This window comes from Chroicocephalus ridibundus, chromosome 1 (assembly GCF_963924245.1).
Source record: "Chroicocephalus ridibundus chromosome 1, bChrRid1.1, whole genome shotgun sequence".
NCBI lineage: Eukaryota > Metazoa > Chordata > Aves > Charadriiformes > Laridae > Chroicocephalus > Chroicocephalus ridibundus.
In genome coordinates, this window is record NC_086284.1 from 35,368,495 (window position 1) to 35,384,805 (window position 16,311).

Sequence of the window (16,311 nt, forward strand, 5' to 3'; positions counted from 1 at the left end):
TTCAGAGACCAGAAGATCCTCATGTAGCATTTCACCATTTCAGCGTTTCCTCTGGTGAAATAAAGTTGAGGAGCAAAGGAGGCAGAGACAAAGATGAAGACAGAAAGAGTCGGTGTCTTTTTCCATTTAACTGTAGGCAGGTTCTACCACCACACCTGTTCCATGGCTTCACCATTTGATGAGCTGATTTGATAAATTTGTGCTGTTAGGCTTATTTAAACATTTTGAGGCTACATGTGTAAGGTCTAGGGCTGGATTCATTCTATACGTGGAGCATCAGAAGTAAGCATGCAGCTGACAAATTTCCCTAGTCTTTCAAAATTGGGCATCTCTAGAGAGTGGTTCATATGTTAGGTGGGCCATATCTCCATCTTTTTTAAATAGACTAAGGCTAGTTTTGGAAAATGTTGTTCCAAAAATTATACGTCTTTACTGAAAATTCAGGCCATTCAGGAAATCTTGCCAAGGAAACGGGCCTCCAAGTCACCATCCCCAAAGGAATTAGGCAGAGGAAATATTTCTGCCCTTTGCCTAGCAAGAAAGATTTGAAGACAGTTTAGAAAATCATTTTTAAATTTCATTGCACAGGTGTTTTGTACCAATGAAGATGACGGTGAGCGCTCAGTGACATTGTCATTTGCCAATAGATAACACATTTCCATCAAGAACCACAGGACCTGTCAGGGCAATGCTCTCAAAGAGTCTGCTAAGTTGAAGCTCCTTTTTCCAAGCTGGCCATTAAATGCTCAAGAATCTAAATCTCCTTGAAAATCCCATTCCTCAGGGCTTAAGTTGCTTTTCAAAGTGGTATTTGGGACCCTCAGTCATTTTTCAGAATGCCTTTTTGGAAAATGTTATTGTAGGTCCACTTAGATGCTGCTTGTGACCACAATATGTTGGGGAAGAGTTGCGATATCCAAGAAAATTTGATTATCAATATTTTGGGCATGTTCTTTGGCAGATCAAGTGCAAAGAGTAATTTTATTTAGCTTGAAGTATCTGGTAAACATAAAGAGAAAAAGGGCTCTGTAGTTGGACAGGTCTTATCTCAGTATCTTTATTTACATTTTCAAAGAACACTGACGCAATCGAGCTACCAAAAGAACTGCTTTCCATCAGCCTGGGAACAGAAACAAATTAGTCTTTAATAGTGTTGTGCGAAAACTATGGCAAATGTTATGTAAAACTGTGCAAACAGAATGTTTGTGTTCTAGTTCCAGGTCATTTAGTGGGCAAAAAGAGAGACATTTTGTGTGAAATAGCCATGAAACGGTTTGCTATTATATAAGGAGAGGAGCTGCTAGATCAAACTAATGGTGACATGCCGAGAACCAGATGCTTCAAAGCAAAACGCAAGACATCCCAGTGTGGATAATTATGAAATAGTCTGACCATAGGGGAAATTTCTGCATAAACGACTTTAGTCCTAAAAGGCTACATGTTTATATTGCTTCTGAAAAGGTTTTAGCCTGATTTCCCACAGACACAGGGCTTATGCAACCAGGGCGCTGCCTGGCTGTGCAAATCTCTGCCTCCCTCCCTCCCTGTCTGCTCTCCTGCCTCCAGCAACCTCTGAACACACCCCATCTCCGCCACGTGGAGCAGAGGAGTGGAGGTCTCACAGATAGTTAAGTTCCTACAGGTTTCATGAATGCAAGCTGCTCCCCAGCGAGGAGAGAGAGGTAATTGTGCCAGCTCAGGGTGAGCTTACGCCTCATTAGAAACCAGAGGAACCACATGGGACAGCATCTTATAAGTGCTCCAACTGTGGGAAAAGCTTCAACCGTGGCTTTCCATCAACATGAGATGCAAATCCTTGGCAGTCACTGGCACGAATGACACTATCTCTTTTTCCTATTGATTATAACTTTGGATATCCTCAGGATCTAATATAAATGCTTAATTCTTTGTGACTGAATATGTTCTTAGCTTTAACAACATCCAGGGGCAATGAGTGCTAGTTGAATAACGCGCAGATAGGGCATTTCCTTTTGGTACCAGAAATCTACAGATTTCTTTGTAGCGCTTCCCATAAAGCAGCTGGGCTTAATTAGTACATGGTGCTCTTTATGGGCCAGCAGGCTAATTTGTAAATTAATTAGAAGTAAGTTGAAGGCAGTCTCTCCCCTCTTGGGAACGCTAGAATTAATTGTTTCAAGGTGTTTGAAACCTTGCCTCTTTGTCACACTGGGCTGTTTGACCCTTCTATGGAGTCAAAAGCATTTTAGAAGATTTATATTATCCCTCTTCTCAGACCAGGACAGGACCATAGAACCATAGGGTTGGAAGGGACCTCTGGAGATCATCTAGTCCATGCCAACCCATGGCACCCATCTTTTTCGCACTGAGCTGCTGCAGTGTCCTCAGGATGGAGGTACACAGTGTGTTCAAAGCTTGGCCATCTTCTCAAGGACGTGGCCCACAGTGAGCTGCCCCATGCCAATCCATTCCCCCTGCACTGCCAAATGCCACGTCTTGTACTTTATTCTTCGAGGTTGCTGAAGAGAGGCTACAGTTGTGTTTAGACCAGGCTTCTTCATAACCTTCACAGCAGCATGAATTAAATGAAGCCTCCGAGGAGAAGATCCGTGGTCCTTGCCATAGTGCTCACATTGGCCTGGATGGAGTTTAGATATGTTACGATAGGAAGTTCTAAGGTGGAAAGATGGGTCCCCTAAACTAGGAGGAGATATGTATATGTGTTTCCCACAAAATTCAGCAGCTGGTTTAACATTGCTAATGGGGAAATTTCTTCATAGATATTTTGGCAACTTCTCAAGGTAGTCTCATTTCAATTGCAAATGCACCTTACTCTTTACTTTTCATTAACGTTTGTGCAAGGACCGTATTGTTCCTAGGAGCAGTATTGGGAAGGCACTTTGACACACCCACCTGTTGGTTGCTTGTTCCTAAAATAAAATAAGTAAAATAAATCAATCTATATTTCATCTGGAAGCCCAAATGATTTATAAGATGAATGAACCTGTCAGGGACAGTCAGGGCTGGCAAACAATATGTCATGTCTCAGACGGTGGATTACACAGTTCAACTGCTTGACTGCAAACCTCAACTATGCAAGAAAACATAATGCTGGAGTCTATTTCAGCAAGATGTTAATTGAACAAGTTCAGAAATTGACACTGTTATATATGTTTCTCCCCACAATGAGCTGAGCTGTGTGTTCATTCAGTTTTCTTGGAGATGTGGCTTTTATTCACATGGAAGAAGAGGCGCTGAAAGGACATGGAGGCCCGATGGCCTGAGAGAAGAGAAGCAGCAAGACCCTGCAGGTCCGCAGGGACAGAGACCCTGGTAACTCCAAAGGACTGATGGCTGTTCCTAGCGGTTTCTTTCTGAAAGGAGGCTCTGGAGAATTTTTCCTGTTTTTTTTGTGATGTTGCTAAATGTTATATGTTTTTGACAGGACCACCTATTTTGATGTAACATCATGCTTCTTCGAGCAGCCATATCAACATGTTATTTTCTGTACCTTTTCTTTGGACTTTAGACATCTATATCCATGTGTGCAACATACTTTACCTCTTTTCTTCCATGTCTACCACACATCCTTCTCCCTCGTTTCCACACTCCCACATAATCTACTAGAAGGACAATTTTTTTGGCATTTGAGAGGGGTGTTAACAAGGATCAGATGCTGCCATCACTTATGAAAGAGCTATTTTTCCTTCACCAGCTGTGGTCCACGCCAGTAAAAAAACATCCATCGGTGTGGACCTTACAGCAAAGTTCTTGTATTTAGCAGGTGGAAAGTCAATACTTGACCTGTAGCGAGATTTGCTCATGGAAAACCCCTGGAAGCTGTTTTTAGCAGCAGGGCATTAGTCACCCTTGGAAGGCGGCTAGCTGCCCAGCGCTTCTGGCTCGCGCCGTGCCGCACTGTGCCACGTGCGGGGATCGCTTTGGAGGCTGCACAGTGTTAACAGCAACTCCCACTTTGCCTCAGGTGTTGAGTTTAAGCGCATGGTTCCCGCTTATTTTAGGAAAACATGACCTCACGTTCCAGACAGCTTTCTCTCCAGCCAGAAGACGCGAGTTGCCGTCTTTCCCTGTGCTGGGGGGCCGGGAGGGATAACGCCCCGCACCTGTGAGAAGCTGCCATGGGATTTCTGCCAAACTGGTTTGGGGATGTGGGGTGGTGGGGAGACGACGTAAAGGGGACCAAGGGCTGAGAAAGGGATGTTTTCTCTGTCAGTGGAGATCGGGCAAAGAGGAGACAGCGGAGCAGTGAGGTCATGGAGTGAGGTCCAAGGAGTGGAATCTGTGAGAGCATCAAAAGCAGTGGATTAAGTCATGCTGTGCTAAGGCTAAGGCAACTTCTAAGAAAAATTAAAAAGGGAAAATGCAGGTGATTAAGGAAGAAGTTAGTTTGATAGAATGGAAAGCTGGCTTGCTCACAGGGATGCTGCCTTGGAGCAATGACTCTCCTTGGGAAGAAGATAGGCATCTGCTGCCTGATGGACCGTCACCCATCCCCTCCAATCTCCAGTTTGCCCCTGATCTCCAGCGGGCATGGCTGTTCCGGCACGGGGATGCACTTTGGCAGGAACTAGTGGAGCCTCAGCCAGGTCCCCTCTCCCAGACCAGCCAGCCCTTTCCTTCCTCTTCAGCTCAGACAGGGGCTTACAGAGAATAAAGGCTGCTGATACACAGTGTCACTGATCTGCAAGGAAACGTCTTGAAATAATGCATACTTATGGCTCTTAATGACGTCCTCATCGTGTGAGAGTCTGAGAGTGTGTGGACCTTGAATTGGATAAACAGAGCTGGGAACGCTTTTTCTGCTGGAGAGTACACTTAAAGGTAGCTTTGGGGGCAATGAGGGGGATTTGAAAAATCAATTTCTTTGCTAGATATGACCAAAAGGCAGAAATATGGAAGTGTTAGGAAAGACACAGCATTTCATTTCGACATCTTGGGTTGAAACACTGTGATGCTTTGCTTGGACCATTTTCAGGGCCATGGTACCTTTCATTCAAAATACCTAGAAAAATAAGACATGAAAAATAAACCAGAAAAAACAGAGAGTCTTGTTTGATACTAGGGAGAGGAAAAGTGGTTGTTTCAGCTGCTAAATTATTCCTTCAGTTTTATTGCTAAGGCTCTCCCGAGTTGCTCCAGTGGCACAACGGGGTCTTAAATGTTGCCAGGGGATCTTCCTGGCCCAGGGAAACCCATGGGTGGCCCCAAGCCAAGGGGGTTGCTTAAGAGAGCCTACAGTTGTGCTTAGACCAGGCACGGCTCTCTGTACAGGGCCAAAAGCACATGGGAAGGCACAATGCCGCTGAGAAACTCTCTCCTCTGTTTCCATTTTGTGGCTTCTGCAATAATCTTTCAAGGGAACCTTATAAACCTCTAAGTAGTGGGTTCTTTAAAACATCGCTGTTATGGTAATGGTTTAGCGCTACCTCCTTTGTTATGTGTTAATGGTGCCCTCCTCATAAGTCTACTAATAAAAGAAACTTAAACCTCAACGTGAAAGTCCTTGTAAAGTTATAAATCAAGCACATTTGTGCTGGTTTTCCCTGACATGCAAGACACCAGAGCGGCTCTGCATCAGGGATTAGCGTCAGACCTTAACCAGGGAGCTCACACGTCAGCTGCGGAGCCTGCCGCTATGCGTTCAGGGTCACCCCCTCTGTGTATGAGGCAGAGCTGTAAAGGAGTGTTTTACACAGCAAAAGTTCTCTTAAATGAAAGGGGAAGGGAAGGAATGGGGAAACTTCACACAAAGGAAGAATAATAGAAAATACTACATCTGGAATCTGGATAGAGTGATTCACAACCTGTATCACGCTTTGATCATCTCTTTAATATAACTTTTGAATCAACCTGTGGAATATATTAATATAGAATTTTTTTCCCTGAAAGTGAATTCTCCAGGCTTGTTCACAGGTCTATGGAAAACTCTCCTTTCAGTTACACCCTTTAATTCTATACATTGCCATAAATAAAATAAGAAAAGAGGGATGTGTTCGATTTTCCCAAATTGGCCAGGGTATCACCCTATGTGCTGTGCAGGCAGCCCAGTCCTCATAGCACTAGACTACTGCTATCATCATAAGGAGGTGATGAGTGCGTGTAGATAACGGTGGAGTTTGGGCAGTTTTGGAGAAAGCCTTTCCTATGGTTTATGTGAGCAATTACTTACTGGGGAAGTAAATGAAAGAAAAAAACATAAATGAGTGGGAAGTGTAGACTGATTTCTGGAGAAAAGTGCAGTGGAAAAGACAGGAAGGCTGAATTTAGACAGACCTAGAAAATATAAAAATTAAGCCAGCTATTCCTTTCCTATTGCCAAGACACTGTGCTTTTATAAATAGAAAGATTGAGGGTCTCCATAGCCTCACTGAGTCATGAAGAGGTGATGGTTTGGCTCACCTAATCTTGTCTTTACGTGCTTTTCTGCAAAAGCAAGGACTGTCTCCTGTGAACACTGTGGGGATCAACTCCTGCTTAGTACTCTCAGAAAATATGAAGTCCTAAGATAACTTTTTAAGACAGACAGGATCTTGACGTGAAGATCCTTTGAGCTTCTGAGGCCTTGCACGTTTCCATGTGGTGTCTACTTGGGAGCAGACAAGTTGAGGGTGGTCTCAGCTTTTGTGTTCACGGGCGGGAGATCAGTTTTGACCCCTCCTCATTTCCAGCATCTCAAATGATCTTCCTAACCTGCAGGAAAGCTTAAAGGAAGTGTGCTCATACTGGTGTTCTGAGATCATGGGGCTTCAGTCTTGTATTAAGCCCTTCTTTGTGCATCATGCAGATGTGGCAGCCCTGGGGACCTGCAGTTTTATGTGTTTGGGTACGATGAGGCATACATTCCCAACAAACAGACAGGCAAAGGCAGTTGGCCATTTAGAGGTGCCTTGAGGGCCAAATCCAACCCACCAGCCCTTGTTTGAGCCATGCCGCTGAAGCTGGTATGCAGCCATGGGCCTGTTGTCTCACTGAGGCAGAAAGGATGTTCCTATCTGGACCATGAAATGAGCTGCTGGAGGCAGAATCCCCTTCCCACATACGTTATGCTTTTCTTAGGGTGACAGAAGGAAGTCAAAAACTTTCCAAGACGGGACCGAAAGTTTAAAAAATGAAATTATTTTCATAGTTGGAGAAAGGCAGAAAAAGTAATCTTAAGACACCTCGGATGGTTCTTTATTTTTGTTACCAGTTGTCCCGGGATGAAGGCAGGATCCTTGTACATAACCTTCTGGTTTCTACCACAGGATAGAGCAGGGCTGACAGGTTTCCACTGGGAGGGTTAGATTCTGTTAAAGCAGCATTTTCTCATGGAAAATATTTTCTGTTGCAACATTTTTGGCTAACTTTCGGTACAAACGTGAAAGGCTCTGACAGCAATGCTACAGTTACTTCATCCATTAAAAGCACAGAGGCTCTGGAGGGGGCTAAAGGTGCAGCCCCTGCCTCTCCGAGGTGATGCTGAACACGGGCTGCCCTGTTTGCAGCTCTGGCCATCCCCGAATCCCTTCAGTGGTGAAAGCCTTGGGGGCTTGCATGCAGCGTGGAATGGCACCGGGCTTAGCAGCGACCTCCGAGTCTGCACACTCAGGGCTCGCACCCCACGGGCGAGCCAACCGTATTACGACTTTCAGACATATTTTAATCCGATTGATGCAGTGGCCGGAGATGCTGATGGGATTAGAGCTCAGCAGGATGACGAAGCACTTGGGATTTGCCCTCGCACCGATCCCTGCAGTGCATCAAAGGGGAATGGCTTCTCCTGATTTACGAGCCGTAAGAGCGCCGTGTTGAGGTGGAGCATTTCCTCCAAGACATGGGTCCAACCCAAACACATCTCACAGCCTGCAGCCAGAGCCTGGTCTGACTTTCTTTTTTTGACCCTGCCCAATGCCTTGTGCGTGGTCTCATGCGTTGGGACATCACTATGGGGGACCCAGAGGCACCGTGGGGCTGGTGGGCATTCAGCCCCGCTTCCAATGAGGTGACCTGCTGGGTGGCTGCACTGCAGGCACCTCATTTCTCTCCACTGATCAGGTGACAACCAAAGTAATTGCCCTCAGGGCTGGCCGGCTCAGAGGGGATTATGGGCTGGGGTCCGTAGTGGGTGTAAATCAGCTGGTGCTCACTGTCAGCAGCAGAGCAAGGTGGATTTGCACCAGCTATGGATTTCATTCATTGCATTTAAATAGACTCCTTTTTTTCTTGTTCCCCAAGTGAAGAAAGGAAAATTAAGGTAAACTATTTCTACACCTCCTGGTCACTGTTTACAGGAATGCTGTCTCTAAATGCTCCAGCCCAAAGTACCGGCACCGTTAATAGAGTAAATTGCAAGTACAACTCAGCCATCATCCAAACGGCTGTCACAAGGATGGAGAGCGCTCCCTCTTGAGCGAGATTTGGCTTTTAAGCCCTGAAAGAGCAGATTGACACCCTGTGACCTGCTTGGTAATGTTCCTAATCCACCTCTTTAAAACACACATTCCCAAGAGGGGTGCGGGGCGGCAGGGGGAGGACAGCGAGTGCAGCAGGGACGATCTCACAGCCTCGGGCTGCACTTGCAGGAAGCAGATGAAGGTGCTCACAGGCTAAGTGGATTAAGCCCGGGGCACATCAGTTCAAAAACAGGAGCTGCAGCCTGACATAAAGATCTCGGGAAGCGAGAGGATTCGCCAGCGACCGGTGCCAGGCCCCCGGAGGAAGGGAGGGAAGGTCTGGTCTCACCGGTGTTTCCTGTGCTGGCTGTGGACATGGCCTGGAGATGCCCGTAGCATCCTCCTCCTCCTCAGGGTATGGCTCTGCCTGGCTCCGAGCCCTGCAGTTTACACGCATCCCTGCAAGATGGATCTGGTGGAGCAAAACCAAAGCAGGGTCCTCCAGGAGTGACTATGAGGGCCCTCGCCCTGCCGCCATTGAAGTCCACCAAGCATCCAGGGGTTGGGCATAGGCTGGTCTGTGTGTCTGGAGAGGGACCTCCAGCCATGCCTGACACCAAACTCTCCTCCAGAGCAATGGCAGAACCTGCAGTTAAAAATAAGATTGAGACATTAATTCAGGAGGGAAAAAAAACCCCAACAAACAACCAAAAAAACAAACAACCAAGAAAAAAACCCCAGAAGAATGTTAATAAAATTACCACTAAAAAAAGCGAGAGTTAAAAATAGGATTTTAAAATTAGAGTAAAATAATAAGAATTAGCATCCCCTCCTTGTGCCTCCCCAAACTTTTTAATCCTTCTTTTCTTGACGCAGAGACTGATGTTCTTCAGGATATTGGCTGGTTTTACCTTGTGTCTTGTGCATTGAAAGAGCATCTCCAGGGCTTTACTAATCACAGCAATACCCAAGCCAATGACAGTTCTTACTCCTCTATAATATCTGACATTTCCTGGCTATTTCTTTTGCACTTTGCCCCCGTTGTTATCTTCACATATACCGGTGTTAAGCACTGTCTTCAAAAAGTAGCGGTAATCTGAAGTGTGTGTTGATTGCATGTTTGCGAACTCAAAAGCGGCTGAACAGGCTTTTGACCAAATATTAAAAAAAAAAAAAATTACTCATCAACCTAGTTTTAATAATTTTAAATTTGAAGCTAGTAAGTAAGAAAGATCCACAAATTAAAGCACGATGTGAGGGACAGTGTCTCTTTCAAACTCTTAATGTTATTATGACAATAGGCATAACTTGCTTTATATTTTTATTTCCTTAGATTTAAGCACACACAAAAAAATCCCTGTTGGGTTTCACACGCATAGTATCTGTGCTATAAAATGGCATCTGTCTTTCGGCCCCCAGGAAAGGTTAGCTTTTTCTATTTGTCTTAATGCTGCAGGAGTTAACAGCTTAGGCGATGGAAACAGGTCTGAAAGTCTCCAGGAAGATAATACTTGAGAAGACAGGTTTAAGCTAAATAAGAAAGCAGATTTCATCAGCCTTCTTGGAAACAACCTGACCAGAGACTTGTGATCCGTTTCTAAATTTGGCCTTTGCATTTTCCATGTACAGGAAGTGATGAAAACGGCGGCAGTAATCCCCAGTGAATTTGGACACGCACATCAGGGGTTGAATGCCTTTGTTTGTTATAGGTCCGAGGTAAGTCGGGTATTGTAAACATGACTCATGACAAGTTTAATTAAGACAACAAACATGGGAAATGTAGCAGAAGGTCACGCATCTTTCTTCACTGTTTTGGCAACTGGAGACTTTTCTGAGAGATCTGAATCTGCTGCACCAGTGCAAATACAAATACAGTTTTTATATTGATTTTTCCCTTTCCCAAAATTATTTTTACCATTTTTTGGATGGTTCTAAAATAGTATGAATAGAAAAAACCTGACCTAATGCATAAGCACGTTAACTTGTGGCGAGCCAAACTGCAACTGACGACAATAAAAGATGTTGTGAACAGATGACAAAACTCCTACAGTCAATTTGGTCCTGCCCCAACAATGACAAATTCACTCCTGGATGAATCAGGCTGAAAGTATCAGACATTCAAATACCCACCTGTCAATGCAGAACCTCCTCATTTCTCGGACTTTCAAATGAATATTTTGTGTTTGAATGAGCACGCTCGCCGATGGAGCAATTTGTTCCAGGCTCATTACCTGGGCTTCACCTCTCTGCAGATGTCCTGTGGAGCCTCAGGTTTTGCTTCAGACAAGTTTCTTCCTAAGCCAGTTTATATGTTAAACAAAGGAGTTCTTATGAGTTGATACCTACAGCCACAGTGTTCTTGAGAAGATAGTGGTGATGCAGAGCTTGTTGTACACTCTTTGTTGCAGAGCGGACAACAAAGTCAGGCAGAGGGCAGTGATTTAATGTTTTGTTCATGGGGGGCACTTCTGGGAAGTTCCCACACGTTTGGAAATCTCAGTGATGCCAAGTTGCAGCATCGTGCTTAGTGCCTTACAAATAACATATCACGGTATATTTGGAATGAGCTCTGTGTGCCTTAACATTGGCCTGAAAGCTGAGCACCTCTTTAAGGCAGGGAGACAGCTGGGTTCTTCCTACAGTCAGCTGAGAAAAAGAGGTAGGTAGGAATATCCACAAGGAATAGATCCCATCCTGAGCTACATGTCTGCAGTAGATGAGACAAAACCATAGGTGCCTATTTCTCAACAGTGAAGCCAGGCAAGGGAGCCCTGGTGATTAGCTGAGACTGCCGACCTAACTTTCAGATGGCTAAAATTAAATTAAATGAATCCCAGCCTCAGAGACAGGAGCACTTGTGCCAAAACACTCCTTCACATGCAGGTCTTGTAAAAGCACACTTCTTCAAGACTTTAGACAAGTTTATACAAAATATTTGAAAAGTCTATTATCAAATAAAATCCTCTTGAGGGTTTTGAAGTCCAAGAAGAGCAGATTTGTACTAGTGCGGGCAAAACCCCCTAGCATGTGAAATTGATTAGCTGGGAAGGCGCTTTTCAAAATATAAGATTTTTAGGTTAATGCAGCCTCTCAGTTTTCCCTAGAACTTGTGCTCTTAAATCCTTCAGAAGCATTTGAAAACTCCCTATCCAAATTAAAAAGGCGTATTACATTTATGTAACCAGGAAAGTGAAATTTGGATTCTGAAGAGGGTTTAAGTCACAGGACTTGCAGAGTCTCTCCCACGTTTCAAAAAGTATTTTAAAACGCATCTAGGTGAAAATTTCCAAATTCGCAAATAATGCCAATATGTCTTTGAAAATTTGGTCCTTAATTTCTACCCTTTCTCATTCCCCTCAATTCAAAGCAGCAAAACCACCAAGCAGTTATAATTTTAGATTGTCTGATGGCCTCTGGTGAATAAAACATCCTGTTCACATAAAGAAAATGTGTGCGTTTGAGTGAAGGTTTTCGATGGCTTATTGTCTGAGATGAATGTTTTGGATCATTGTGGTTATACATGAGGACAGATTTATCAGAGAATTCTCCATTAAATCACTGCACTATTTTTATATTATTTTATTTTATTTAAGCATCTGACTAATAATTATGAAACTAGATCAGTCTGATTTTCTTGTGGAGAGATTTTGTCATGCAATGCCAGCATTCACATTAAGCATGTTTACAGACCAGAAATGCATGCACATGGCCAGTGTGAATTTCTGGAGAAACTAATGATGGGCAATTTTACCACCAGATTCCTCAAAAGCCTCTGTGCTCTGGTTTTCAGGGAAGAGTCTGGAAAGCCCAGTTATTTACAGGGACAGAAAAATATTGCAAACATGGAAAACGAAGCCCCATGCTGTTGTGCAAAACTCCTGCAAATGCATAAAGACTACAGAAAACAACAATGGGGAAAGGCCCTTCCTCCAGGAGCGGCACAGGCAGCCGCGCTGCAAGCAGGAACACTCCCAGCCATTGCAAAATGACAGTACGTTGCTGTAATATCCTCCAGTCACCTCTGTTGCAAGCTGTCGTGTTTGGGAACACTGCAGTGGGATTAAACAACACTCTCAAGCAGATTAACCAGGGTTCAGCCGCAGCCCTGGGCAGGTCCCTTGGCTTAATTGGTGGCAGTGGGGTATTATCATAGAATTATAGAATCATAGAGTGGTTCGGGTTGGAAGGGACCTTAAAGATCACCTAGTTCCAACCCCCCTGCCATGGGCAGGGACGCCTCCCACTAGACCAGGCTGCTCAAAGCCCCATCCAGCCTGGCCTTGAACACTTCCAGGGATGGGGCATCCACAGCTTCTCTGGGCAACCTGTTCCTGTGCCCCACCACCCTCACAGTAAAGAACTTCTTCCCAATATCTAATGTAAATCTACCCTCTTCCAGTTTAAAACCATTACCCCTCATCCTATCATTATAGTCCCTGATAAAGAGTCCCTCCCCATCTCTCCTGTAGGCCCCCTTCAAGCACTGGAAGGCCACTATAAGGTCTCCCTGGAGCCTTCTCTTCTCCAGGCTGACCAACCCCAACTCTCTCAGCCTGTTCTCACAGGAGAGGCGCTCCAGCCCTCTGATCATCTGCGTGGCCTTCCTCTGGACCCTCTCCAACAGGTCCATGTCCTTCTTATGCTGAGGGCCCCTGATCTGGAGGCAGTACTCCAGGTGGGGTCTCACCAGAGCGCAGTAGAGGGGCATTGGAGCATTGCGTGACCTCCATGCACTACGGCAGCACGGCGGCAGCAGCTCTCACCAGCCAGGCTTTGCTCCCTGGGTGTGTGGTGCTCAGCATGAAAGAAGAATTATGGACGTGGACCATTTTGTGGAAGGCCCCAGTCTCTTGCTGGCTTGGGTTGCCCTGTAGTGAACTCGTCAGCATCCTGCAGGGTCCTGTCCAGGCAGCCTAGCTGTCCCAGGTGAACTAATTAGCATTGACTCATCAGTCTAATGGCTATCAACTTGAATGTCCTATGAATTCCTCTCAAAGTTCATTTAAAATCCAAGAGCTAAAGGGCAGATGAGTACTGTAGTGAAGGGGGCAGTATCATGTTTTACTACCAGATTTGAGAAAAACCCTATTCATAGCCCTTCTGGGACCATGCTGGCTTCTGAAATATATTTTCTCTTGAGATCTGAACCAAGGATGCAAGTCAGAATGACACGACTTTTGTGAAATCTGCATTTGCAAGGGACAGAAGGGAGAAATCTGTATAACCACAAAAAAAATAGTTCAAATACCAAGGCAAGAATGCACAAGTAGAATTTGTTTTCACTCCTTAATTTTTATTTTCCAGTGTGACCGTGTAGAGGTTTTGTTTGGTTTTTGTTTTGTTTTTTTTTTTTTTTTCAGGGGGAGAGGACTTTTAAGGATAAGAAGGAATTCTGGATGATCAGAATAAGCAGGTCTCTCATCAGAATAGCGGCACCAGTAGCTCCTGTCAGGTCGGTTTGCTCTCCTGTGCATTTTATTCAATGTAGAATGGTGATAACTAATGAATAAAGGACTCTGAGGCTTGTTCTGAGTCAGCTCAGCTAAAAGTCCCCTTTTAGATAAGGAAATTTTACCTGAGTAAGATCTCAATATAGACTGTAAAATCTGGTCATGAAATCCTCAGCTAAGCCGATAAGGAAACAAAATCCTTCAGACAGACAAGTAAAATAGGATTTCCAACCTCCATAGTTATTCACATCCTACTAATGAGCTCTGGCATCTGTGGCAGAATTGTTAAAGGAGTATTGATCTCCTGCAAAATTTGGTGTGTAATAGTGATTCGCGGACACAGAGGGAATATCGAATCTTCCTCCTCCCTTGTTATTTCCCAGTGGGCTGATCAATTGGGGAATGCTGGAAATGCAGATGACATTTCCATTTCTCCTCTTCATCCATCAAGTGGTTATTTGACGGCCCATCCCATCAGTGCAATGGTTTTATTTTTTTTTCCCTTTTCAGAAATAATGCTATTGAATGTTGATGTTTGACACGATCATATGTTACAGTGCAAAGGTTTAACGAAGGGAACTAGTTATAAACAGGCTCTTGCACTTGAGTAAAATGAAAGCAATTTCTTTTTGGGTAGTTTTCAAAACAGCCAATGCTGTTAAGCATATTTATATTTCAATGCACATTTTTCCTGCTCTTTCAAACCTCGCTGCCTCCTCTACTGAGAGTGTTACAACCTGCATCTGCAGGCAGGACTGCGAAGCAGTTTTCCGAGACGAGCCGTGAGCACACCAGCACCGCCTTACCCAAGCGGAGTGAGATGTGGGCTTCCCACCTGACGGCACATTCGGCCACGGCAGGGAGCAAGCCACAGGGGTACCATTTCAGATCCGGCACTTCTTCCCGACCCAGCAGGGTCAGACCCTACCAGGACGCTCCCTTGGGCTGATCTTACACCATGTCTCAGGAGGAAAATAAGTTGTGTTGTCCTCAGGGGAAACCGCTGCTGCCTTTTCCTGGGGACTGTTCGTGCCGTTACAATCTGGAGCAGGGAAGTGGGGTCAGCGAGCTTGTTTCACACGCCTGACCTCTTCTTCTCCTTTGGAAAACCTACCCAAATTTGGCCAAGCGATAAGCATCTATAAAAAAATCCATCCCTACAGGATCCACGGAGACTTCTGACTCCAGATCGGGGTTTGAGCAGTAAAAATGAAGCATGAGGCCATGTGCTGGAGAAGAAAACAAGATATTGAATAGCTGTTCATTAATCAAGTGCTGGGAACAGAGAGAGGGGTACAGCGGTAGCAAATAGCATGCAGTTCTTACAATTAAAGGCTGTTTCAGGATGCATATGTACAGAGGGAGGTGGGGGAGTGAAGTAATATTACACAAGCAACCTTAATTTACACATGCCTCACTTCTGGAGTGCTCGGCTTGGTAATTCTGCTGCTGCTCTGTGGGCACAAGGGTGGGTTTTTTGTTGTTTTTTTTTTTTCCATTGTATAGAATGGTTTTCTCCCTTTCAGTTCCCTGTACTTCTCTGGCTTTATAAGACGTGGAATATTTGTGACTGCCTTGTGCTGCGACGATGTGATCACAGAGCTCTTTTCAGCTCTGTGGAAGAAATGAAAGGTTGCGCTTACTGCGAGCAGTTGCTAGGAAAGAAAGAAAGAAAGAAACCCTATTTTAAGCTGTTCCACAGAAGCACATACTGGCTTGATTGGTTATTGATTCCAGTTTCGTTATGAAGAAAGCACATTTTTAGCCACAAACATGTGCAACCACATGTTGAGCTGCAAGTGTGAAAACTGCATCAACTGTAAGGCTCTGCTGCGGGCTGCGCTGAGCCCGAGCATCCGAAAAGCTGAGGACCCACATTTCCCACTCTGGCAAATGGCACCAGTGTCTTGAGGAAAGTTTTCTTGGCTCCTTCAGCAGTATTGAGCTTTGGATTCAGTTCAGTTAGGAGTCGGTTGTGACTTGGATCTCACAGGCTGTCCCTAGACTGGTAAATTAAACAAAGCCTCAGATTGCTTCGGACATCGGAGCGTGACTGTCTATTCTGCAAAACTGTTGGAAAGGTCCAGGGAGTGGTGGAGCCTGCATGAATTATCGCCCTCCCGGACTGTGCCTAGACATGGGAGTGTGACAGTTTAAGAGGATGCTACAGGCTCTGCTGTGCAGGATGGCTTCGGTGCCAGACAATGTGCATGGGCGTGTTCAGGGTACCAGGAAGCCATAGGTACACACAAATGTGTATGATTCTATGATTCTATATATAAACATAGGCAGCCATACTTGCCAGAGATATACAGCTAGGTAATGCCTTGCAAATCTGTTTGGATTTCAGTACTGTATATGGAGTAGTATATATGCATCTCGCCTCCGAGCGCACGGAAAGAAGAGATGTGGTGGCTGCACAGTTTTCGTTCTGCTTTTACCCCAGCTAACCCAAAACGGAGGTTTTGTGGCAATTCACCGTTAGCCAA